Source organism: Rhamphochromis sp. 'chilingali' (assembly GCF_963969265.1).
Source record: "Rhamphochromis sp. 'chilingali' genome assembly, chromosome: 2".
Classification (NCBI taxonomy): Eukaryota; Metazoa; Chordata; class Actinopteri; order Cichliformes; family Cichlidae; genus Rhamphochromis; species Rhamphochromis sp. 'chilingali'.
The window spans coordinates 31,785,049-31,811,653 of record NC_137930.1 but is presented as its reverse complement, the minus strand read 5'-3'; the positions used below and the strand labels follow the sequence as shown (position 1 = coordinate 31,811,653).

Below are 26,605 nucleotides of genomic sequence, written 5' to 3'. Positions count from 1 at the left end.
CTCCGCCATTATCCGTCCTTTGTCAGAACTCACCAAGGGTTATGCACCTACTTGGAAAGACCCCAAAGCCAAGAAGAGTGTAGACCCAAACCACACCTATTTTAAAGCATCCGAGCCGTTTGCGGAACGATGGACTCCAGCCTGCCAGGCTGCTTTTGAACAGATCCGTGAATGTCTGATCAATGCTCCAGTATTGGCATTCGCTGACCCCACCAAGACATACATTTTGCATGTGGACGCCAGCATGAATGGTTTAGGTGCTGTCTTGAACCAAGAACACCCTGAGGGCCTAAGGCCGGTAGCTTTCACAAGTCGAAAGCTCAAAGACTCAGAACGTAACTATCCAGTTCATCAACTGGAATTCTTGGCATTAAAGTGGGCTGTTGTGGATAAATTTCACGACTACCTGTATGGTGCCAAATTCATTGTCAGGACTGACAATAACCCCTTAACGTATGTATTGACCTCGGCTAAGCTCAGTGCTGTAGGGCATCGCTGGCTCGCTGCCCTCACCACGTATGATTTCACCATACAGTAACGCCCTGGGCGCCACAACATTGATGCTGACTTGCTGTCCCGACAGTATGCCCAAGAGGAAGTTGGAGAATGGACTTCCATCCCGCCTGCTGGCATTAAAGCTCTCTGTAAACGAGCCTGCATCAGGGAAGGAGCAGTTGTACCTGACAGATTGGTGGATCAACTTGGTGCTCCTGCCTCTGCAGTACCAGAAGCCTATGCATTTCCTGTGAATCTCAGCGTAAACATCCTTGATCAGCTGAGTCCGAAAGACATTGAAACATCACAAGATATGGACCCTACCATTGGGCCATTGAAGAAAGCCATCAAGAGCAATAAAGGGTTTGCTTGCTCTAAAACTGACTCGCCAGAGACTGTGATGCTCCTCTGTGAAAGTCGCAAATTGGAGTTGAGTGATGGATTACTCTACAGAGTAAAAGAAAAAATGTGTGGAAAGCAAAGCCTGCAGCTTGTCTTGCCAGCAAGATACAGGTCTATGGTGTTAAGGTCTCTGCATGATGAGTGTGGGCACATGGGAGCAGAGCGAACAACAGAACTGATTAAAGAGAGGTTTTACTGGCCTCGTATGGCAGCTGAGATTGAGCAGTATATTCGCACTTGTGGAAGGTGTATCTCCAGGAAGACGCTCCGTCAGCGTGCCTCGCCCTTGAATCAGATAACAAGTAATGGCCCTCTAGACTTGGTCTGCATTGATTTCTTACAGATAGAGCCTGATTCTAAGGGTGTTGCAAATGTGTTAGTTGTGACAGATCACTATACACGTTATGCACAGGCATTTCCTACCAAAGATCAAAGAGCCATTACCGTTGCAAGAGTCCTGTGGGAGAAGTACTTTGTGCACTACGGTCTACCTGCACGAATACACTCTGATCAGGGCAGAGACTTTGAGAGTTGACTGATCAAGGAGCTGTTGTCCATGTTGGGGATTCGGAAGTCACGAACGTCTCCCTACCACCCGCAAGGTGATGCGCAACCGGAAAGATTCAACAGAACCCTTCTAGCAATGCTCGGTACCATGGACACTGCAAAGAAACAGTGTTGGAGCCAGCATATCACCCACCTGGTACACACGTACAATTGTACAGGGAGTGATGCGACGGGGTACTCACCTTATTATCTCATGTTCGGGAGAGAAGCTAGACTGCCCATCGACGTCTGCTTTGGAATCTCGCCAAATGGTGAAAGTGAGTCCTCCTACCAACAGTATGTTTCACGGATGAGAAAAGAGTTGCAGGACGCATACAAACTTGCATCAGATGCAGCTACAAAAAATCATCTGAAGAACAAAGCACACTATGACCAACGCGTTAGAGATCTGCCTTTGGAGAAGGGAGACAGGGTTCTCATTCAGAATGTTGGAATAAAAGGCAAGCATAAACTGCAGGATCATTGGAAATCTACACAGTATGTTGTAGTGGAGAAGTTGCCTAACCTGCCTGTTTATAAGGTAAAACCAGAACATGGACCAGGTGTACTCAAAACTCTCCATCGAGACCACCTGTTGCCCATTGGTTATATGGTCAGGATGCCTAATCCATCGGATGACACAGGACACATTAAGAGACCCGTAACCAGAGCACATCGTGCCCAGAAAAGTCAAGCAGTTAAACCGCCTGATCCAGTTGAAGAAAGTGACACAGCATCATCAGATGAAATGTTTGAAGCTGTCCATAATCCTCAAAGTTTTGGCGTGCAAGAGGTCAGGAGACAACTGGCAACGCCACATCAGACTTCGGAAGAGGATGACACTTCTGAGGAGGAACATTTTGAAGCAGCAGAAAGTCAACCAGTAGAAGAAAGTGAAAGTGAAAACTCATCTGGAGATGATACACCTACTATGCTGGAATATGATGCTCAAGAGACAAATGAGTCTATGGGAGAGCAAGAAGAAGAACGGGAAACAAGTTCACCCTTTTCAAACAGAACCCGAAGTGACAGTTCTCATAGAAGTACAAGAAATGAGAGTGAGCAGTTCTCCACATCCCGAAAATCCCTGAGGAAACCAAAACCACCCTTGAGATTGACCTATGAAAAGCCAGGTCACCCATCTTGTGAGCCTGTTACCATCATGCACCATGGTATGGTCATTCAACTAAAATTAAACCCTCCAGACATCAGTGAACCAAAGGGACGTTCTAAGAAGTTCTTAGGAAGTGAGGAAGACCATCACCCTGTAAAGCTAAAGAAAAGTCAGAGGTGTGATGAGGACATCTACACGGTTAGAAGGGGGAGGGTGTAGTCCTGTTTGCAATTTTTCGGGCTTGCAGTGTAAAGAAAAAAGTCTACTGTTATAAAAAATGAGAGAGAGGTTTCTACCCGGATGGACCCTGTTGTTTTCTCACCCCTGGCTGTTTTCTCACCCCTGGCTGTTTTCTCACCCCTGACTGTCTTCACTACCGGTGAACTAACTGCCCGTTTCTGATTGCCCCACTAACAAACTCATTGGACTCGTGAGTACTAACTGGAACTAAAGTGCACGTATTTTGTTTTATGGCTCAGTTTGAATGAAGCGGCCATCAGTTTTAGGCCTCACCGCACCCGAACTTCGAATCAGGCCTGCAACAAGCACGTGTAGTCTGGACAGGTTAAAATGTGTGTGTGTGTGGGCCCACTGTTACAAATTTGGTTTAAATTGAGTAAGTGTGTAGTTTTAATCAAAGTTATTATCAAAGGTTGAAATCCATCCATTTTAAAGGTGTGAGCTGTTGTAACTGAAATAACAGTTGGCACCTAAGAAAGAGGTATTTTGTGTTGATAATCTTTTATTTATAATCCATGTAGTCACATTTACAGTATTTTTGTTTATTTGAATTCAATTCATTTTATAAAAGTAACTGTTTATTTTATTCATTTCTTTTTGTCTAAATAAATACCCGGTGAGGGATAAATTTGTGTAAAATACAGTTGTGGTGATCCTTATTAGTTAAATTAGAGGGTATCAGGTATCATTACTAGTAGCACTACGAACCCAGGCCCAGTCTCATTGTACTATATACTCTAGCTTTACCATAGCTACGTGGGACCTGGGTTACAATAGCATAAGGGGGTCAAGGCCAATACACCACTATGCATGCAGTGCAAACTGAACAACTTGTTGATTTTCTAGTATAACTCATGAAGCCCTATTTCAAATGAAATGCAGTTATTCACAGGCAATTCAGACAAATAGACATACTTCTTTTCACTAGCTAATGAATATTCACTCTACTTGTTTAGCTTTCTGGCTCACTAAAGAGGAACAACTTGTGAGAGCATACGGGCGAAAGAGAGCTTTTTTATTTTTAACTAGGTGCTAGTTTGCAAAATATAAAATTCACTTTGATCTGTCGAGATCAAGACACAAAGAAAAAGCTCCGGTTATGGTACCTTTCGGTATATATTGTTTGCACTTGGATTATAGAGGGACATTTCAAGAAACTACTTAGTCTAAGCTGTGGGAATGGAGCAGACAGTGCTATGTGACGCTATGTGACGCACTCAGCTGTATTAAAGCTGCTTGTGTATTCTGTGCACTGTATTTCAGTGTGCAGCCATCACCGTGTTTGTAACTGTGTGTCATCCTGTTCTCTAAATAAAATTGCAATGTGCATGTAGTCCTGTCTTGATAAAAGATATGACATTTCTATCAGCGTGTCGGCTTGTGTGTGTGAGTGACGTCACATGCGGACAAAGGTCCCGTCCTGTGCAGTCTGTGTGGCAGTCTGTCGGCCAGAGAGACAGAGAGGGTGAGAGAGAGAGAGAGAAGGAGAGAGCCGCGCCAGCGCAGAGAGGCACGGAGACGAAGCAGAGAGCGCAAAGGCTTCGATATCTGGGGGGGGAATTAAAACAACTTGCATTTTTGAAAAAAAAAAACAGCCAAAAAACAACAAAGCCAAAAAACAAACAAAATCGGGACATAGCGGTGGGAAAATTTGACCGATCTTTCGCTTTTTTCCCCTGCACGGACATAAAATGAAAGGGTTACCTGGCTGCATGTTGGATTTTAAATCTTATATTACACCGCTGCGGCGTTGACTTCAGAGTTGCGCAGGCAGAGTCTGTATGAGTTGTCTGTTGGAGGAATTTTAGACACTCCGGATCAAACTTGAGTTGGACATCCAGGAACCAGTCAGGGAGTAAGCTAAACCACCTACCCACTGCTCTCACTGCATGCAGGACACTGTAAGTATTTGATATCTTATCCTCACTGTTGAGAGATTTCCCCACAATTTAACATTTGTTACATAGAGGGGGTACATGTATAGGTTTATGTGGACCGCTGTCTTACTATGCACATATGCCTAAGAGTGGGCATCTTTTCATAATCAAAAGTATACCTGCCACGTAGACGTGGCGATAGAGCAGTCAGTTCAGATAAAGGCTTTGATGGTATTAGCAGATGCCTGGAGCCCCTCAGCGCACCGTTATTTCAACGGGAGACGCGCAGTTGTGCGTCTATAGAGGATGTGAGAACAGGGACGCGGCTGGAATGAAGGACTTGTTGCGCCAGAACTGGGCTCTTTATCAAACTCTGGGATTGGAACAACACTTGTAAATGGGAGTGAGAGGAAAAAAATAAATGGGCGTTGGGTGTAGGAGTTTATAAAGGCTGACATCTGTTTAGATTTTCCACGCTGATCTCGTTATAGAGAATGTGTTCTTATGATCTTATTTTAGATTTCTTTATCGAATCTCTGCGTCTTCCTCCCCCAAATCAAATCTAAACTCATTCTAACCAGCATCGGTTATTCAAGAGAAAACACTTGTGCTGTCAGTGTGAGTATTACAGATGACCAAACCACCAGCAGCATGTTGAAGCATTTCTTGTAGTGCTGGCGTCTTTCCAAAGAAAACGCCTTGACTCTGTCTTCTGCCGGCAGGCGTCAATCCACCCTACTCAAGCCCTAAAAATCAACTGTAACTGTTACAATTTTAGCAGACTTTAGTAACACCTTCGGGAAACAAAGTGATTTAGTTATTTATCGAACACAAGATAGTTAAGTTTAACTGTATGAATTTAGGGTACACAGGCTTCACCTGTTATGGCAGAGATGGATAGCTCAGAGGTCCAACTTGTAGTCTAAAAGTCAAAAGGAGCAATAATTCCAACATCTTAAGACCAACTGGGATGGAATGCTTGGGTTTTTTTTTTTTTCATCTGACAGGTTCTGATCAGATGCTGTGTTGTTTGTCGGTTAGTCATAATAAGTCATGCATAACAAACTGGAGATAAATATACATGAAACAGCTCTTGTGGGGACCTTGCTGACTGTTATCGGACAAAAGCACGTCTTAAAAGCTCTGTTTCTGTTATTGGCACTGTGAAACACTCTTAATGGAAAAATCTGAATCTCCCTTGAGACCCGTGGGACTTAATTTAGAACAGGTTTGCTCAAACTTTAACTTGCCCAACAATTAAGCTGAGTTAAGATGTTCTAGATGATATAGGGTGAAATGAAGCCATTGAGTTCTGTCCTTACTTGAGTTTTCTTAGTCAAAACTCCCCATGGCAAATTTCCATTTGAAGATGAACCATTTCACATCTATACAAGAGATAAAAAGGCATAACTGAGTACTTTTATGTTTCCTGAAAGAGCTCTTTTGAGCCACACACATCTGGTTTGTCATCAATCTCCACAGACCTCAGGGATGGATTTCTGTTACCTTAGCCTGGGTCATGCATTCAAATAAACACAGTTGGCTGTGTTCTTGCTTGGAAAGTGACAAAAGACTTCACAGCTGTGTTGCTGATGTGATGCGTTTTACTGGCTCCTTTTAGTTCCTGTTATTGGCAGTTTGCTCATTATATGCCTATTCCTTCTAAAGTATTATTATTGTTTTGAAGAATGTTATACACCCACCAAAAAACCTTGAAACTTGACCAGAAAAGTTTATTAAGTTCATGACCTTCCTTTTTTTTATCAAAGTTTCCACATGCACCCAAGATATGTGATAAGACCGCAGGGTTTCTGTGTCATCAAAGTAAATTTGAACTGATTGAGAAGGCCTGCTGTAAGGGAAAAAAGGTGCTTGATACATGCTGTCACTCCCTTTTGATGTTTCCTGATTAACACTAATTTGGGACTCAAATGGTGTCTCTGTGTCTGAGTGGGTGTGTTTATTTGTGTATTCACAAGAGAGAGTGAGACCACTGCTTACCTACCACCCGCTGTCACAGGTCTCAGGGGGTCTTTGATGCTAAAGAGAGTGATAGGACCATTAGCACTCCTGAAGAGAGATTTCAAATGACTTTGGCTGCATCCACACTAATGCGTTTTTGTTTGAAAACGCATAGTTTTCTCTCCGTTTTGGCCTCCCGTCCACACTGAGACGGCATTTTCCCTAAGGAAAACGCAGCGTTTTGAAAACGCTCTCGAAAACGAATACATTTCAAAACGGAGCTGTCCCTTCACAGTGTAGACACTCGAAAGCGCAGACTTTCTTAAACGATGATGCGTTTTAGTCATGTGACGCAGTCATGTGACCAATTAAACAAAGATAGCGGAGGGCATTGTACAGCAGTTGTTTTGATTGCTCTCAATTTTGACAGCCCTAAAAAAGATTACTATCAGTTTGTACATGCTCCAGATAGCTTTTCTTCAAATTCTTTAATTCTCACTCGCATTTGCGCATGCGCAGGACTGGAACGTAAGCGTTTTCAATGTGGACGCACAACTCTGTGAAAACGACTGAAAACGCTAGTGTGGACGCAGAGCGTTTTCAGACGAAAACGCCGTTTTCAAATCCATCCGGGCTAGTGTGGACGTAGCCTTTGAAGCGACTTTAATCATGGATTCGACATTCTCGACATTTCTTACAGCCTTAAGCAACCAGAATGAAAGATTTCTCTTTAATAGTTTGTTGAATATCGATTTAGTTTTATTTACTTATTTGATGGATAGTGTGGATAAGTTAGATTTTAATCTGATCATAAAAAAAACTAAGAAACAGGAGATCAATCCAACAAGCACAGTGGTTCAATTATTGTCATATATACAAAATCTCACATTTTTTGGACATTTCTTTTCTGGGAAATTCTTCAGTAGTGTAGTGAGCCACATAGTTCTTATTTACTGAACTAGGTCAATTTGTTCACTCTCGATATAGCTTATTTAAGTCATTCTCAAGTACTTATTTAAAAAACAACAACTGTATAAATCTGCTTTTTTTCATTTAGCATCATCTTATGGTAACAAAAATAACATTTTCAAGTAGCTGCAGCACTCTGTGACACACAAACCAAATTAATTTAGTGCAACATTTTACAACTTACACAGCTACTGTAGAGTGTTGTAAAATTAAGACATAACTCGGGAAGAGAGAAAGTGAGAGATGATAGTGTCATACAGCAAGCAGGAAAAAAAAACAGATAAGTGTAAAAGACTTATGATGCCATTGTATTAAAAAACAGTTGATGATGATTTAAAGTGACAGTGTTTGAGTGCTTTTGTTGAATGATACTTTGTCTATATATAGATTTAGATATATATATAGGCCACAAACATTTTTATTTACTAGTCAAGTGCACTTAAAATATGGGTAAAGCAAAGAGGCTCAGAGAAGCACCTCGGGTTCTTAGCCCTTAAAGTTGTTGTTGATAGATTTGATGGGGTTACAGAAACATACTCATCTGAAAGTCATTCCAGAGAAGTTGATTCTTTTGACTTCTGACCTCTTTTATCAAACTAAACAGAACTCCCATTGCAAAGACTTACTGTCTCCCCTGAAGATGACTGCTTTATGTTTCCCGTCATGAGCTTTGACGTCCATCAAAAGCCTGGGTTCTTGAAACATCTGTGTTGTGATTACTGGAACCCTGATTTTTCCTCCCCCTATTCTAAGGAACTGCATTCCACCCATTCTTACTCCATAGGTCCAGATTGTTTCCACATTAATGCAGCAACCTGCATGAATGTGTGAGCAGTTGCTGCAGAAAAGAAATTTCTTCAAGGGCCATTTAAACAGGGAAGTAATTCAAAATAGGCTGTTCACAGCTATAAAAAAATATACACAAGATAGAACAAATAGTTATAAATGGTTTTAGAATCACTGATACTCTCTCTGAAGTTATCTTGACTTTTACTTACATACACATGCATTCTTATTAACATGAATTACAGATATTATGCTCCTCAGTGTCTGCACAGTCTTTGAACATTACTGTGAAGTTAATTAATCAAAATTTAAAAAATGATGCAATAAGGACCTTAAATCTAAAATGAATACAGTAGTTGTGATATATTTTATTATCAGTTACTGTCAATAACATAAACAATATCTGAAAATATCTCTCAAACTTCAGCTTGTTCTTGGTTCTGGGATCAAGTAATTATAGCTGTATATCTCATCTTCTGAAAACATTACCTTTGGCTTTTAATAGATAGACTTTGATAGAATTTGCTCATAACTACTTATTTGGAAGCAGTCGTTTGTTTTTCTCAATGTATGTAGCCATTTCTTCTGTTTATCCACAGGGAGGTTTGTTGCCATCTTCTACCTTTACAATTCATTTTTTTTACCTTAGATAAATGGAAAAAAGAAATTGTGGTTTTGACAGGAAACTGACAGCTGTCAGATTAACACTACTGTGGTTGCATGGCTACAGTGATACACAATGAATGTTGTTTTGGGAAGTAAATATATTTGATGTTAATGTAGTTACTGTATATTCCAAACGAACTTCAGATAACGTCATGGCATGCTGGAAACATTCATAAATATTTAAAGAAAGCAGATTTGCACAGTTTGGTAAATCTATACACAAACTGCTCACAACTATCAGTGTGTACATATTATTATGCTGTCATCATGTAAGGTATTGTTTTTTCAATCCACAGTTTAGCTGGTGCTAACAGAAAAGAAAATGGACCCAATATTTACCCAGAAAGATTACATGAATTAGGTTAGAATACACAATCACTTGCACAAAGGGTAGATGTGTATTTACTGCAAAGTGTTTTGGATGCATACAGTACATGTTTTGGCTCTCCAAAATATGGAACAGTCATATTATGTTACCACTTTACTTACAAGCTCTTCTTTATTGAGAGGCAGGCTTTAAGGGCTTAAAAGGATAATGGTCAGTGTGACCAAAAGCCAAGTGTTCATCCATGTGATGTTTACATTGTCAGGAGCTCAACCCACAATGGTGCAGTACTGTAGGCTCGTGCTGCCAGACACTGGACCACATCAGTTAGAGATAAACACATTTAGTGGCTCTAATGCTAACATGGTTCAAGACATAGACCCTGCACTTACCACTTATTTCTCTAATGACCACTCATTAACTTCCTTGTAACAGATCATGTGTGGCTTTGAGGCAGAAGACGGTTAAAATCATCTGAAAGGTGTCTGTCATGCATGAAAGAAAGAGGAACTGAGAAACACCATAATGAGGAAATAATTTTTCAACCCAGCACAAATCATGACTCTTTCTGGGGTTCTGTATTAGTATGATTATTTGGTTCTGTACTTCACCACGCTCTTTTTGAAGTGAAACAATGACACTAACCCTTTTTTCAGATGTTACATAGCATTTTAAAGTAGTATAATTCAATGCAGTCGAAGAGTGAAATGCTCTTTTAAAACAATGCAATGAGGTCTTTAGAATATGAGGAGCCCTGCTTATTCAAGACTTTGTATGTAATCAGAAGGAGTTTAAATTGAATTTTGAATTTAACAGGGGGCCAATGAAGAGAAGCTAACATATGAGAAATATTACCTGTCTTTTTTGTTCCTGGTAGTGATACTTTGTACAAAAACTTAATGTTTCATTGTATTTCAAAGGACATATTTTGATTGAAATGACTCCCACATTACTCATAGTGTTACTGGAAGTATCTAATCAGCCAAATAGATGGCAGCAAATCAAACATGCTGACATAGTCAAGATAACCTGCTAAAGTGAGCATCAAAATTGGGAAGAAAGGTCAATGAAGTGACTTTGACTGGTAAATGGCCTGTATCCACCAATTCACACACAGGTGATGGTAAGCTACATTGTAGTCACAGCCACCCGGTGGCGCACTGACATTGGCGAGGCTGCCGGACACTGGCGCCACCGGGCTCTCTGACCACCACCAGTAGGCAACGGGTGAAGTGTCTTGCCCAAGCCGGGGCTCGAACCGGCAACCTTCCGATTACAAGGCAAACTCCCAACTCTTGAGCCACGATCTCCCCACAACGAATGTGGTTGTTGGTGTCAGATGAGTTGGTCTGAACATTTCCGAAATTGCTGATTTACTGGGATTTTCCCGCACAACCGTTTCTACTGTTTACAGAAAATGACCCAAGTAAAAGAATATATCCAGTGTGTGGTAGATGACTGAGTTGATAGGAAATGAACAGAAACTCCAATAACCCTTTGTTACAACTGAGATATGAAGATACTCATTTCTGAATGCACAACACATCAAACCTTAAAGGTACCATACCAAATGTCCATCCTGTGTGCTTATAATAGGAACCAGGCCTCCAATTCAAATAAGGCTTACCAAAATTGGACAATAGACGATTGTAAAAATGTTACCTAGTGTGATAAGTCTTAATTTCCCCTGGATCATTTCGATGGTAGGGCCAGACTTTTCTCTTAAAGCCTTTTATGACCATGGTTTACCAATCTTCCAGTAGGATAACACTCCATGCCACAAAGCTCAAATCATTTCAAACAGGTTTCTTGAACATGACAATGAGTTTACTGTACTCAAATAGTTTCCACAGTCACTGGATCTCAATCCAACAGAGCACTTTTGTGATGTGGTGGAATGGGATATTCCCATTATGGATGTGCAGCTGAAAAATCTGTACCAGTTGTGTGATGCTATCATGGTACTTTGGACCAAAATCTCTGAGGAATGTTTCCAGGACCTTGTTGAATCTCAGCCATGAAGGATTAAGGCAGCTTGGAAGACAAAATGGGATCTGGTATCCAATAAAAAAGGTATCCAATGAGCATACACAGATGAAGATACAGACATATGCATACATTTATGCATATGTAAATCTAGATATATACACAAATTAATCATCATTTCAAATTATGACCACATGCACACATTTGTTTTTATTCAGTGCAGTGCATTAATGGTTTTGACAGGCCAGGTTATTAAAGTGATGAATTTGAAGAACACTTTTGAGTCAAACCCTGAAATCTCTGCAGACGACACTGACGCAATCCCATATTGCATCTGAGCTCTGGTGATGTAATTTGTGGAATCTGGCTCTAATAGTGCAATTTCATTAGAGAACATGCCTGTTAATAAAATCCAGAAAAAAAACCCAAACAAAAATAAAAACAAACTGATACATATGGTAGTGACTGTTTAGGTAAAAAAAAAAATGTAATCCAGTCATTGTTAAATACTTCAGTTATTATAATAAAACCACTTGTTATAAATGGTTCTTAGACTGTTTTAAATGCATTCATACAACCGTCCATCAATTATTCATCTATTTTAAGCATCTTTTTCTTTCTTTTACAGTTTCTTTTTAAAATATATCTTAAACCACTGTAAGAAGGAGGATTTTTAATAGCAGATTCCCCTTTTTATGCCTTCTAGCATAAAGATTTGCTCTACCTAAACATGTGGGACAGATGAGAAAGATCTTAAAGTTAATAATTTGAGTTACATGACAGTTCCAAAATGAAAAGCTGCATTATATGCCACCACATAGATAATAACTAGTGAGTTGGATTTTGGTTGTCACTAGACTTTCCAAAGCTATGATCCCTGTGAGAATTTATAGCCAAATTAAAACAGCTTTTATATGTTATTTATGATTCTGCTCATTATTTAGAAATAACAAATTGCTGTCAGTGGCTTTGGAAAAACCGAAAGCCACTGTGAAACCGAGCCGCCTCTCTCTATGTAATTTAGAAGTTAACTCCTTCTCCTTGTGAAATGAAACATTATTTTGTCAGTGCATCCAGGAGTAACCGTTCCCAATGTGCTTCTGTTGGTGGTGTGATGAAACGCTGCTCCTTGAAATGCCTGAAATATGATTTTTCATCTTTTAAAATGCACTATTTGTTTATTTATTTTACTGCCATAATGTTTTGGTAGAAAATTCTGTTCAATATTATGTATAGTATACTCGATATATTTAGCCTATCACTGTTTAGTGTGGTTTTTGTCACTAAAGAATATTGTGTATGTTTGAAGCTCCTACATTTTCTAAATGCATTCATATCACTACCAGAGAGCTCTTTTTGAGATAAAAAAAAAAAAGAAGCAACAATTAAAGCAAGCCAACAATGTTGGTTATGTATTTCACTACTGAATTGCATTCTTGTTTATTTATGCAATTGTGGTGCTTGATTACACTAATAGTCCTACAAAGGTGTAGTATTCTATTCTATTCTATTCTATTCTATTCTATTCTATTCCAGTATAATGACCATTTGGGGCCATGTGTGCTGTGATGGAAGTGGTTCGAAGGGTATCATCCTCTGATGAGCTGTGAATCAGCCGGTCACGCCTGCAGTCACTCATGACTCAACACAGGCTCTCAATCCAATCCTTGTTCCGAGTTCTGTCGGTACGCAGCAACTGTTTGAGTGTATGTGCAAGTGTGTGCGTGTGTGTGTGGTTTGTAATGATAAAGATAAAGTTAGAGAATGAAAGCCTATGTGGCTGAGTGTTTGTGTGCATGCTAGCTTGTAGAAGCCCTGCGTCTCTGCTTTCTGGGGTGGGAGAGATGGAAACAATGGTCACATTGTGTGGAGAGTTGGCAAAGATGGGAGGAGGGAGCTGGAGGAAAAGACGCAGGCAACAGGAGAGGAAATCTGAGAAGAAAAAGATTGCAGAAGATGAGCACAAGGGCAAAGAGGAGAGGGGGGCACAGAGGTGGAAAGAGAAAAGGAAAGAGATTTGGAGGTGAGGGATGGAAGAACCGTGGGAAGTTATGAGACTTTTTGGTTTCAGTTTCATGTTTGAGTTGAACATGGATTAAACACACATTTAAAATTCCCAATAATCAAGCTGCAATCAAATATTTCCTATAGATAATCTAAAATGCATTGAAATGTAGAAAAAAATACTTTTTGAACCCATTTGAAGTACATTTCCAAACATATGGGTAGCCTTGCATAGTGATTCATACCATATACCATGATACATAGTATGAAATAAAATTCCTCCATTTTAGTCATTTTTGATCAATATGTAGTTGTTACATCCTGTGAGGCTGTGGGAGTGTGTGGGGTGTTTGCCCGCTCTCCCCGCCTCTTCCTCTCTTGCCACTCCTACCCCCTCTGTCTCTCTCACTCTCCTCTCTCCCCAGGACACAGCTGCTTTTGATTAGCCTCGTTTGCCACCTGACTCCAGTCAGCAATCACCTCTGAGGCTATTTAAACTGGGGATGAGTGGTGAGCAGGGTGTTTTTTTTTTCCCTCTGTGGTGCGACACGGTTTTTGTGCTAGGTTTTGGACAGACAGCTGCCTTCTGACTAGTGAGTAGATGGGCTTGTGGGCCCTGAGAGTGTCTCCCTGTGTTAAGGAGTAGGGTAGGAAGTGTGGGAAGTGCCTCCCATTTTTGTTTAGTAGTCTACTTGTCTTTTGTTGCTGCGAGTGTTTCCTTTGTTTCTTTGGCATTATTGGTAAAACGGCATTGCCGGCTCTTTAAGTTAATGTCGTTTGTAATAAACCTATATCATTTGTAATAAAACTATATTAATACAGAACAACTCTGTCTGTTTTCCTTTTCATTCTGTTTCTGGACTCATTTGTTACTGGTCCCCTCACTCGCATGCCTAGACCCCTTCGGGGGGAACGTAACAATGTGGGGGCTCGTCCGGGATCTGAATGGAAGGAACAGCAATTGAGTTTTAGGGAGTTGTTTGCCGGTGGCCTGTTTAGTTGTATGGTATCTGCTGCGCTCTCTCTCCAGTTAGCAAAGGGGAGTGTCTAGCTGAGCGTAAGCTCCTCTTTCAGGCACTCATTTTTTATTTTGCCTTTATTATTTTCGGAGTAATCCCGGGTGGGGATTAGTTCCCTGTCGGGGGTAGGCTTGTCGGTGCTTTGTGCACTTGATGCTTAGCCTTTAAAGTTGCCTTGAGCCTGGTACACTCCAGAAGCTAACTAGGCTGAAATTTTAGTAGGTAGGTCTGGGGAGAGGGTCGGTGGTATTTTTATTTATTGGTTAACCTGCGGCCACACATTTCCCACCTGAGTTTTGGAGGTGGTGTTTCTTTGTTGTTATTGTTAGCCTCAGGTAGTTTTTGTTTTAGATTTAATGGCTACCTTTGATATTGCTGTGTTTAAGGAAAACCCCTCGCTTGGGATAGTGGCCTTGCCAGTGTCTGCCAGTCCACTTGAGCATGGTGTAGCATCTCAGCCTGTTCCGCAGGTGGCAGCTCAAGCTGTAGGTCCATTGGTGTCTACACCTGTTGCTCAGGGGCTGCCTGAGGACAAAGCCATGATATTGCCTCGCTTCGAACCTCTCTCCATTGAATCAAGTGTAGGCTGGAAGCAGGATGCTAAGCTCCGTGTACGCCTGGCTCGTCTCCAGTTGGAAAAGGAGGATCGTGAGAGGGAGTTCCAGCTAAAGGAGTTGGAGCTTAGGCGTTTAGACGCAGAGCTTGCCAGAGCCAGGGAGGTCGAATTGAAAAAGGTGGAGGTGGAGGCGGAGACAGCTGTTAAGTTGCGACAGCTGGAACTCCGGCAGGCTTCTCTTCCTCCAACTGCCTCCATTCGTCAGGCAGACACACCATTTGATGTAGGGAAAAATAGTCGTCTGGTTCCGGTGTTCCATGACACTGAGGTCGACAGCTACTTCGAGTCGTTTGAACGAATAGCCACGGCCTTGCACTGGCCACGGGATTCGTGGGCCATTTTGCTCCAATGTAAGCTGGTAGGTAAGGCTCAAGAAGTTTGTTCCTCATTGTCAGCTGAGGACAGCTTGGACTATGACAAGCTGAAAATTGCTATCCTGCTGGCTTATGAGCTGGTCCCAGAAGCCTATAGGCAGCGTTTCCGGGGGTTGAAAAGGGGACAGGGTCAGTCTTATCTTGATTTCGCCAGGGGAAAAAGGTGTTCTTTTTGATCGGTGGTGTGCCTGCAAAGCCACTGACCTGGCTTCGATCCGGGAACTAATGCTCATAGAGGAATTTAAGAACTGCATTGCTGAGCGCATCGCAGTATATATTAATGAACAGAAGGTTTCCTCGCTACAGCAGGCTGCGACGCTGGCAGATGAGTTCGCGCTCGTCCATAAAACCAGTGTCAGTAGGTATGACCGGCGCGATGCCCCAGTGAAGGCTAGCAAGGTGCCAGTTGCACCACACCCAAAGAGTGAGGTATTTGGGTTTCGTCCCAAGGCAGACCGAAAGTGTTTTTTCTGTTTTTAAGTCTGGCCACTTGATCGCAGATTGTGACGCTTATAAACGGAAACAGTCTCGACTTCACGTAAACCAAAAGGGGTCAGGCTGATTAAAACCATGCCTCCTGTCAGTAGGCCCCCCTCCCCTGAGACCCCGGATGAGTGTTTTAAGCCCTTCATTTTTAAGGGGACAGTTTCGCTTTCTGGTAAGACCGAGGATAAGCGTGAAGTGACCATTCTGCGTGATACTGGTGGTTCACAGTCCCTCATACTAGCTAGTGTGCTTGAATTTAATGAGAAGTCTGACTGTGACTCTAGCATCATCGTAAGAGGTGTTGGGATGAGTTTTGTGCCTGCTCCCCTCCATCGTATTTGGGTACAGAGTGAGCTGGTGAGTGGTTCCTTCTCAGTGGGTGTGCGGCCTTCTTTCCCAATTAATGGGGTGGATTTTATAATGGGAAATGGTATCGTGGGCACTTGTGAAGGCTCAGAAAGAAGACCCTTCATTAGTTAAGTGTTTTACCGCTGCAGCTCAGGATAAGGGTGGTGAGGGGAGCAAGAAGCAGACATTTTTCGTTTGGGAAGGTTTATTGATGCGCAAGTGGACCCCAAGGCCTGGAGAAGACTGGAGCGCAGTGCGGCAGATGGTGGTTCCGACAAGTCTGCGGCGGCATGTGCTACAGTTAGCACATGATCATGCATGGTCAGGTCATTTGGGTGTCACTAAAATGTATGACCGTATACTGCAGCATTTCTTTTGGCCGGCAATGAAAGCAGATGTAGTGCAGTTTTGTAACACCTGTCACACTTGCCAGCTTGTGGGTAAACCGAACCAGACGGTGCCCCCCGCCCCTCTACGTCCTATCCCTGCTGTCGGTGAACCATTTGAGCATATCCTGGTAGACTGTGTTGGCCCCTTTCCAAAGACGTGGGCAGGGAATCAGTTCTTGTTAACCATAATGTGTGTGTGTCCACTCGATTCCCCGAGGCAATTCCGCTGTGGAGAATCACTACAGCAAGCATTACCAAAGCACTAGTCAAATTCTTTACCACCTTTGGCCTCCCGAAAACTGTGCAGACAGATCAGGGTACCAATTTCATGTCCAGGGATTTTAAACAGACTTTACAGTCCTTTGGAGTTTCTCATTCTGTGTGTAGTGCTTATCACCGAGAGTCACAAGGTGCACTTGAGCGGTGGCATCAAACTCTCAAAGCAATGTTGAGTAAATATTGCCATGACACAGGAAAAAGCTGGGATGAAGGGGTCCCTTTTGTATTGTTCGCTATACGTGATGCGAAGCAGGAGTCTTTGGGGTTCAGCCCAGCTACCCTGGTGTTTGGACATGATGTGCGGGGTCCACTAAAGGTGCTGAAGGAGAGTTTTCTCAGCGGTTGTGTACCTAAAACTAATGTGGTGGAGTTTATAAAAACATGCAAGGACAGGTGCCAACGGGCTACTTTGTTAGCAAAAGAGGCTCTCTGTGTATCCTAGGCAAACATGAAAAAAACTATTTGATCAAAAAGCAGTGGAAAGACAGTTCCAGCCTGGGGACAAAGTTCTTGTGTTGCTGCCTGTGCCTACTTCTGCCCTCATGGCTCGTTTCTCAGGCCCCTATGTGATAGTGAAAAAAGTGTCTGACACCAACTATATTCTCAACACCCCAGAACACAGAAGGAAGACTCGCCTATGCCATGTTAACATGTTGAAACCATACCAGAGACACCAGCATGACAGAATCACCAGACACTGCTGGGACAGCTGTCCCTGGTTCAGTCCCTGTTACCCTGCCAAGTGTAGAAGTTAAGGGTGATGATGATCTGGGTACCCTTTCTGAGGGACAGCAATGTGGGCGGTTGTCAAATTCTGTTTTGTTTTTTTTTAGCTAAGGCCGAGGCCAACCTGTCTCACCTTCCTCAGTCCCAGTGTAAAGATGTACTTGACTTGTTGCACTCCTACCCGTCTCTCTTTAGTGACGTACCCTCACGTACCAATGTTTGTGAGCATGACAGTGATGTTGGAGACGCAGCCCCAATCAAGCAGCATGCATACCATTGCCCCATCGCCAAACGTGAGGTGATGAAAAAGGAAGTTGAGTACTTAGTAGAAAACGGCTTGGCACAACCTAGTTGTAGCCCCTGGAGCTCCCCATGTCTACTAACGCCTAAGTCTGATGGCACACCCCGTTTCTGCACAGATTATCGGAAGGTAAACGCTGTAACGGTCTGACTCTTTTCCGCTTCCTCGTATGGAAGACTGCATCGACAGCATCGGCCCTGCCAAATTCATCACCAAACTTGATCTCCTTAAAGGCTACTGGCAGGTGCCTCTCACTTCCAGAGCTTCAGATATTTCTGCATTTGTCACCCCTGACCACTTCATGCAATACACAGTAATGGCCTTTGGCATGAAAAATGCCCCAGCTACCTTTCAACGTCTGATGCAGTTGGTGTTGGGAGATGTGCCCCAGTGCAATGTGTATCTAGATGATGTAGTGCTATACACAGACACGTGGGCAGATCATATGTCCCTTCTGAGGACAGTGTTTCAGCGGCTAGCCGAGGCCTCGTTGACCCTCAATCTCTCTAAGTGTGAGTTTGGTAAGGCGACTGTCACTTACCTAGGTAAGCAGGTGGGGTTTGGACAGGTCCGCCCAGTGGAGGCGAAGATTGCTGCAATCCTGGACTACCCGAGTCCAACCACCAGACGGGAACTAAGGCGTTTCCTAGGTATGACCGGATATTACCGGTGTTTCTGTAAGAACTTTTCTGTGGTCGTGACTCCGCTGACCAAACTGTGTAGCCCAAATGTGCCTTTTGAATGGTCAGTGGAGTGCCAGCATGCCTTTGAGTCGGCAAAATCTCTCCTGTGCAGCACCCCTGTGTTGGCGGCTCCTAACTTCTCTTGACCCTTTATGCTAGAGGTCGATGCCAGTGCCGCCGGAGCAGTTCTACTGCAGGATGATGAGGAGGGTGTGTGCCATCCGGTCTGTTATTTCTCTGCGAAGTTCAAACACCATCAGCTGAACTACTCTACCATAGAGAAGGAAGCCTTAGCTCTGCTTCTAGCTCTGCAGCATTTCGAAGTGTATGTGGGCTCCAGTGCTTCCCCGGTGACCGTCTTCACAGATCATAATCCCCTGGTTTTTCTGAACTGGATGTACAACCACAACCAGCGACTGATGCGCTGGGCACTCCTGGCCCAGGATTATAATCTGGTGATCATACACAAGAAAGGTACTGACAATATAGTGGCTGATGCACTCTCACGCAGCTCGCGATAAGGTGTTGTTGTTGTTGTTTTGGTAGAGCTTTAATGTAAGGGAGGGGGGGAATGTTACATCCTGTGAGGCTGTGGGAGTGTGTGGGTGGAGTGTTTGCCCGCTCTCTCACTCTCCTCTCTCCCCAGGACACAGCTGCTTTTGATTAGCCTCGTTTGCCACCTGACTCCAGTCAGCAATCACCTCTGAGGCTATTTAAACTGGGGATGAGCTGTGAGCAGGGTGGTTTTTTCCCTCTGTGGCACTACACGGTTTTTGTGCTAGGTTTTGAACAGACAGCCGCCTTCTGACTAGTGAGTAGATGGGCTTGTGGGCCCTGAGAGTGTCTCCCCGTGGTGAGGAGTAGAGTAGGAAGTGTGGGAAGTGCCTCCCATTTTTGTTTCTTGTCTTTTGTTGCTGCGAGTGTTTCCTTTGTTTCTTTGGCATTATTGGTAAAACGGCGTTGCCAGCTCATTAAGTTAATGTCGTTTGTAATAAACCTATATCATTTGTAATAAAACTATATTAATACAGAACAACTCTGTCTGTTTTCCTTTTCATTCTGTTTCTGGACTCATTTGTTACTGGTCCCCTCACTCGCATGCCTAGACCCCTTCGGGGGGAACGTAACAGTAGTTTATAAAATGCAACCTACAAACTGTGGAAAACAGCTAGTTAGCTTAGCAGTAGAATAGGTGCAAAGTAAGGGTCAACAGCAACTCACTCAGACTATGTGAAGTCTCTTTATATTGCAAGTGTATATAATATTTTAATAGCTGACATTGTTAATGTTAGAAACTGGAAAAGAGGGAAGGTGTTCACTTACTACTGTGAGGTACGCATTAAATAAACATATAGAGAAGAGCCTTAGCTCATGAACCCCTTGCAAGCTTTCAAAGAAGACATTTTTTTTTATCACTTTCATATGTTTCCTGTGTCTCATAAATCATTCACATCAAAGTACAATTTGAAAAATGCTCCACAGGATTCATTTTATGTACCAAAAATAGTTAGACATTTTTTTAATCATGATTTCACCCCAGCTGTGTGCTAAATGACTCCCTTTTCTCTTTCTGATAATTTATGCTTCTCTGCAATCATTCTTACATGTTTCGTGACTTTTTATGAAAATCTTTTTCTCAAAGTTAAAAACCTCAGAGCCAGGAGCTCACTCTGGAGTACAACACTGATAAACTGCAGGGATCCTGTTTGGAACATTAGCTTTTTTTAGTGTGTGACCTCACATATAAACAAGCTTCAAATGGTCATATTTCTGTCTGAATTCCAAAGCTAGAAGATGTATCATTTTCTCCATAAAAAGAAAAGAGAAGTTTCACGGTGAAATGCTACATCAATGAGACTCATTCAAGAAAGAGACAATTTGTAGACTACAATACTTCATATACAGCCTTTTATTGCACATGTGAGTTATAGATCACTATGGGTTAAACAATGTATGATACATAAAAATTTTCTTCTCTTTCATGAGTTCCATGAAGGCTATATGTTGCTTAGCATGGAATCCCAGATCAGTGATTGGTCTCAACGTGTGTCTTTCTTAAAGGTATTTCTCTCAGGGGTGCATTTCAATAACAGCAGCCAGAAGGCTGGATGATGCATTTTCAATAGAGTGGGAACAGACTCTACTGTTAAGTGTTTAGTGGACTTCTTGTCTGGCAGTGACTGAAGTTGGTTTATCGCGGCACTTGTCAGAACAGTGGTTAAAAAAGTGCAAAATACATTCACAAGCAACATTTGTTTTGGAGCCAATTAAAAACAACAACAACAACAAAGCAAAAAAGAAAAACCCCAACAAAACAAAGTATCAAATTTGCTCAGCTGATGAGCATGAGGCAGTGATGCATAAGAACTCAACTTACAGTGGATAGCTCTTCACATAATCCAATCATAATATGCTCATCTATGAACTCGCAGCCACTTCAGTTCAATAATGATCAGCACAATAAACCAAGTATAACACAAACAAATGGGTAGTAAAAGGATGAGAAACAAGATGATTTTTGCATATTTGTTATTTGACAAGCTGATATATGCATAGGTTTCAGGCAAGTATTTCTCTCAGAAAATATCAGAGTGAACCACGTGTGGTCGGAGAGGACATGTAAAATTTCCATTTTCTGATACAAGAAAAAATTCTTACTTTAGAAAATGAGTAAGTTCTTCAGATGATGCAGCTCAGATGGAGTTTAGCATTAGGACTGCATTATTATTCTGCTGTATAAATCTCAAATCTGTGTGTCACAGGTGAAGACAGCACAAAGCAGCAATATTTAGAATCAGATCCTGACCAGTCTGCTGTTATTAAACTTAGAATTTTGTAAGTGGACGCTTTTTTCTGTGCGTGCTATGTGAAGTTTTTTATTAAAGTCAAAGGAAAGAATTTGACACAGCCAGCTGTTTGCAACAAGCTAGACTAGACACTAAAATAACAAGTATTGAGGAGCTCAGATATGGAGGATTGCATCTAAACATGAAGTGCAAAGTGCAAATGACTTTATGTATTTTTTTGGTAACAATGGTAACAACCTGATAACAACCTTCATTTAATTTACATTTTCCTGCAAATGTAAATATAAAAGGCCAGTAGAAAAATCGCTAAATTGACAAAATCTTCTCTTTTATCTTGACAGAAAAGAGCCGTGTTAGCACAAACTGTTAAAGAAAATCAACACCCAAGAATTATTTCTTTATAGTCCTCATGCTTAGTGTAGTTCAAAAGCAAAAGCAGAGGCCGAGCGCTTGATGTGTCTGCCAGGAAACTGTGGTTTGCTTCCTGTTTGGAAGCTTTGACTTTTTGAACTTTGTTTTGCTTGGTTTTCACTTGCTGATTTGTTTGATTTGAACTCACTTTTTTCACTTCAGACACTAAAAGCTACTTAGATTTAGTAAAAGATTGTGGTTTGAGCTCACAGCATTAAGTCAACACATTGAAATATGGCATTTGCCTAGTGTATCTGACAGATGTAACAGATCTGCGTGACTATTACCTAAACCTGGTCCACAGCCACTCGTGTGAAAAGACGCCCTGTGTGTAATTTGGAGAAAATGACAGATTTAATGTCCTTGCAATGAGAATGGGCTGGATAAACAATTTACTATGTAGCACATGCTGACATAGCAGTCCTGATTCAGTGCTTTTCTACTAATACCATAAAGTGTGTTAACAGATTTAAATGCCATGAGCCCGTTTCTATTACAGCTAACCTAAAGCAAAGTGTTGAAGATTTCCATAAATCTTTTAATAGTAATAAAAAAAGTCTATGGTCCTTTGTTTACCTCATTTCAAGCTATAGCTTCCATTGTATGTGGTACTGAATGCATATTCTAGGAACCGTGTAGTTTTGTGATTGAGCATTAGTATCTCAATTTTTCAAAGGTGAAAAATTATCTCACCCTGCAAGGCTGCATCATTTATTGTCAATTTAGCACTTTGTTGTAGCGTGAATAAGTAATGGTGAAGAACAACTAGCCCCTATGCATGTGTCAGTTAGGCGTACATTGACAATATACGGATGTAGCCTTGCTGTTGATCCTTGAGTAATGACCTCACATCTATGGATTCCAGGGTGGTCCTTTCATAGCCTGTTAGACACTTACACACACAAAACACACACTGAGTCTCTCACTCCGCACAGCCAGACTTTATCACACATTACTAACAAGCATGAAGAGTGTGTCGACACACACTTGGGCACAGTGAGCATTTTGTTCTCTTCTACACACTTCCCAAACGTTCCTCTCTTGCTCTCAAACACATTTAAATTCTTGAAAAATAAGTCACTGCACTGTTCTTTGTGTTGTTCAGGAACAAAAAACGAAATTCCCCTCATTCTATGTCCTTTTTCTTACACAGTCTTGTACAATATTCAGCTATCAACTGTTGTATGCAGATACATACACAATGACAGGATCTCCTTCCACAGGCTCCGAAGGTCTGATGAAAGTGAGAGGTCACTGACACTTCCTCCACTTTCTTTTGATAATGACTTGTCTCAGGCATCTAATGCCCTGTTGATTGCTCCCTCCAGACATTTAATGGCCATAAACTGCAGACGACGACATGGGCATCTGCTGTTGTCATTGTAAATGGAGACTCGATCCCTGTGACTTTCTTTTAAATTAGTGTTGCTGCTGTCATTTAGTTGTTCCTCATAATGCCTCTTCTTATTGCTGACTGACTGCCTTACATGAGCAATGATTAAAATCTTAATAATTAGATGCAGGAATGATACTGTCACTTCTTTAAGAAAAAAACCCAAAAAACTTCCACAGACACCAAAAGGAAATAACACACCCATTACAAACAGGAAAGGGGGTGTATTGCAAATTTAGCAGTTTGCTTCAAAAACAGATGTGTTCTTTATTTTCACATGTCCTAATAACACTCTTTTGCAATGAGGCCATACAGCTTTCTATTTAACCCTCTGGGGTCCAGGGTAAAATTAGCTGTTTTTGACTACTTTTGATTTGACCTCTACATTTCACCTTTTAAAACTGTTTATCTTGCCTTGTTTGGTATCATTCTTTTCAGCACAACCTCACATATCTGAATTTGGAGTTATGGTTTCATTTTGACATAATGTATTAGCACAATTGATCTGAATTCAGACAAAAAACTTAAAATCAGAGTAGAAAAAAGTTATATTTCTTACTGTAAGAACCAAAAATATGTTTAACGAATCATTTTCAAAACTTGAAATGCAAATACAAATTGTACATTTTTTAAAATTGGTCATGTGATTTTGATGCCCTGGCGCATCCGTGGACCCCAGAGGGTTAAATGAATCCTGGTTTTAAAAAACTCAAACAATGCAGTTTCCTTACAGGGCTGGACACTGCACATTACTACACTGAAAATGATTTGCTCGCTGGCCTCAGTATACTATAAACCTCTGCAAGTCATCTTCTGTTGTCAGTCCTTTTAAAATGTTAGTCCTTGAATGATTTCCTTATATTATTTATTTTAAAATTTTTATATTTTAATTTTTGTATGGAAGAACTATGCAGGTTAATTAAAAAACCCTCTTTATTAACAATAATATATTTATTTAAAGAGTGCTTTCCATCATAGTCCTTTAGAAAGCACAGACCAGAGCTAACAGAGCTAACTACAACTTAATCTAAGCTGGCAGCAGTGAATGTAAAGAGTAGTAAAACTGGAAAACTTGTAATCTATACTGTCATTGTTGTGTATTTGGAACTCCCTAAATAAGCCATATGTAGTGCACTGACCAGGCTCTGTCCATGACTGCGCTGCAGCAAACAAGCACTGCACTATAGTAATCATGAATGAATGGCTCTACCTTGCTAAGGGGCAAAACAAATCCTGTTTTTTCTGGCTTTTTCGACTTTCAAGAAGAATGTTATGCAGATATAAAGTCTGCTCTTGCATAAATAGGAAGCCAATTAAGAGAGGCAAAGCGCAGAAGTATAATGATCATATTTAGATGAACCAGTAAGAATGCAAGCTGCTGCATTCTAAACCACGTTCAGACCTCTAACATACCTCTTCTTTGGGTATCCTAATAGTAAAGCAATACAATAATCCAAACTAGATGCACAAAGGCATAAAATAGAACCTCATCATATTTGAACAACAAAATATGTCTGATTTTAGCAAAACTTCTCAGGTGAAAGAAAGCCATTTGAATGAATAAAAAGGGTTTTCTTAAACAATAAATAAATAAAAATAAATAAATGCTTTCTGTCCATCCATGTTTTAGTTCAGTAATACTTAAATTTTAAAACCATCTTTTCACCAAAATTAACAGGCATATCAATTTCCTCCAGAAATTGGTGTAAATAATTGTAGATCATCAGCATAACAATGGAAGACAATCTCAAAGGACCTAGTGAGTTTACATATTGGTGGTTAATGTAGTGAAAACAGCTGTGAACCAAGGTCCAAGGGTTCCATAATTAATCAGTTGCCAAAGAGTTTCATAAGTCTCTCCACGAGTGTATTAAATGAGCTGTATTAACACAGGGAATGATCGTTGCTTACACATAGACAAAACCATTAAAAAAAGCAAAACAAAACATTGGTAAATAAGCATGTCTGAAAAAGGAGGCCCTACTTTCCAACGCTGTCTGGTTAGTGTTTGGAAATTAAGAAGCAGATACATCCCGTAGGCCTGGAACAGTCCAGTACTAGCTATAATCCAATACTGCTAATACAATGTACCACTGCTATTTTAGTAAACAAAATAACATTTTACTGGTGCTTCAGGCAAATATGGCTGCAGCTGGAGTTCTTTATTGGTCTTTAAGAAAATAAAGATAAATAAATAAAATGAAATCTAAATATCCAGAAAAGTATTTTCTTTAACTGGTTTCAACTTTAAGCAAACAGCTTTAAGTTGCCATTGGTGCACTGCAACGTCTAATACACACCTAAGCAATGTACGTATATCACACACTGCTCATTTTGCTGCCGTCATTCTGCTGTTTATACCAAACTTATACTTTAACGCATGAGTCACTATGGAACAATTGCACAGTCTTGAGAAAATTATTGGTTAGACCTGCAGGTTTTCGCTCTTCATTATATAACATTCAGAAAAGCAAATTACCAAGTTGAGTTGCAGAATTTGAACAAATAGCTTTGGCAAGCTTAAGTTTTCAATGCTTTCAACATTGCTTCATTTCCCAGGATGATTTTTGATTGTTCATGTGACTATTTTAGAGGTGAAGGTTGTAATAATTTTTTTTCTCCCAAAATTGCAAGTTAGCTAAGGAGGGGGGGGGGGGGGGGGAGGGGGCTTCATGTTTGCACTTTCATGAAGGGTTTCAAATAATTTGGATGATTACAGAAGAAGATGAAGAAAGGAAAATTTAAAAGAAAGACAAAAAAGAAAACACCGGCCTTTGACCCAAAACTTCCAATACTTGTTATTTCAGTCATTGTCCCCTCATTTTTCACCAGTCCTCCTTGTGTCTGTATCTCTAGGACACACACACAAACAGACTACTCATGCCCTGAGGTCCTGTTTCCGGTCTTAGGTGCATGAGAGACACTAGCCAGCATCCGTGTGGGACTTGAGCTTTATTACAAACACATATACTCATGTGAGTAGTGATTGTGTGTGTGTGTGTGTGTGTGTGTGTGTGTGTGTGTGTGTGTGTGTGTGTGTGTGTGTGTGTGTGTGTGTGTGTGTGTGTGTGTGTGTGGGAGAGAGAGAGAAAGAGAGAGAGATGATGCTGTTGTTTCTACTTATTTTCTCAGTAAATGGTAAAATGGTAAATGGCCTGTATTTGTATAGTGCTATACTTAGTCCCTAAGGACCCAAAGCGCTTTACACTACATTCAGTCATCCACCCATTCACACACACATTCACTCAGTCTCCTCCTCATGCATCTTTTAAGCATAAATACTAGTTAACCTCAACCAGATGAAAAAAAAAGGCAAGCCTGCAGGCACAAAAAACGCAGCACCTTTGTGTAATGTTTCTGTAAACTTGTAAACTTCTGTGACTTGTAGGCAACACAAGCTT

General features: G+C 41.2%; 1 protein-coding gene across 1 annotated transcript in view; it reads left to right on the top strand.

Moving 5' to 3' along the window:
• Positions 1 to 4,250: 4,250 nt before the first annotated feature.
• The window catches only part of lpar1 (lysophosphatidic acid receptor 1), a 41,655-nt gene continuing 19,300 nt past the window's right edge, over positions 4,251 to 26,605 (top strand). Inside the window, exon 1 of the mRNA XM_080865443.1 lies at positions 4,251 to 4,698. The gene's annotated coding sequence lies outside the window, so the exon portion shown is untranslated. The remainder of the gene's footprint in view (positions 4,699 to 26,605) is intronic.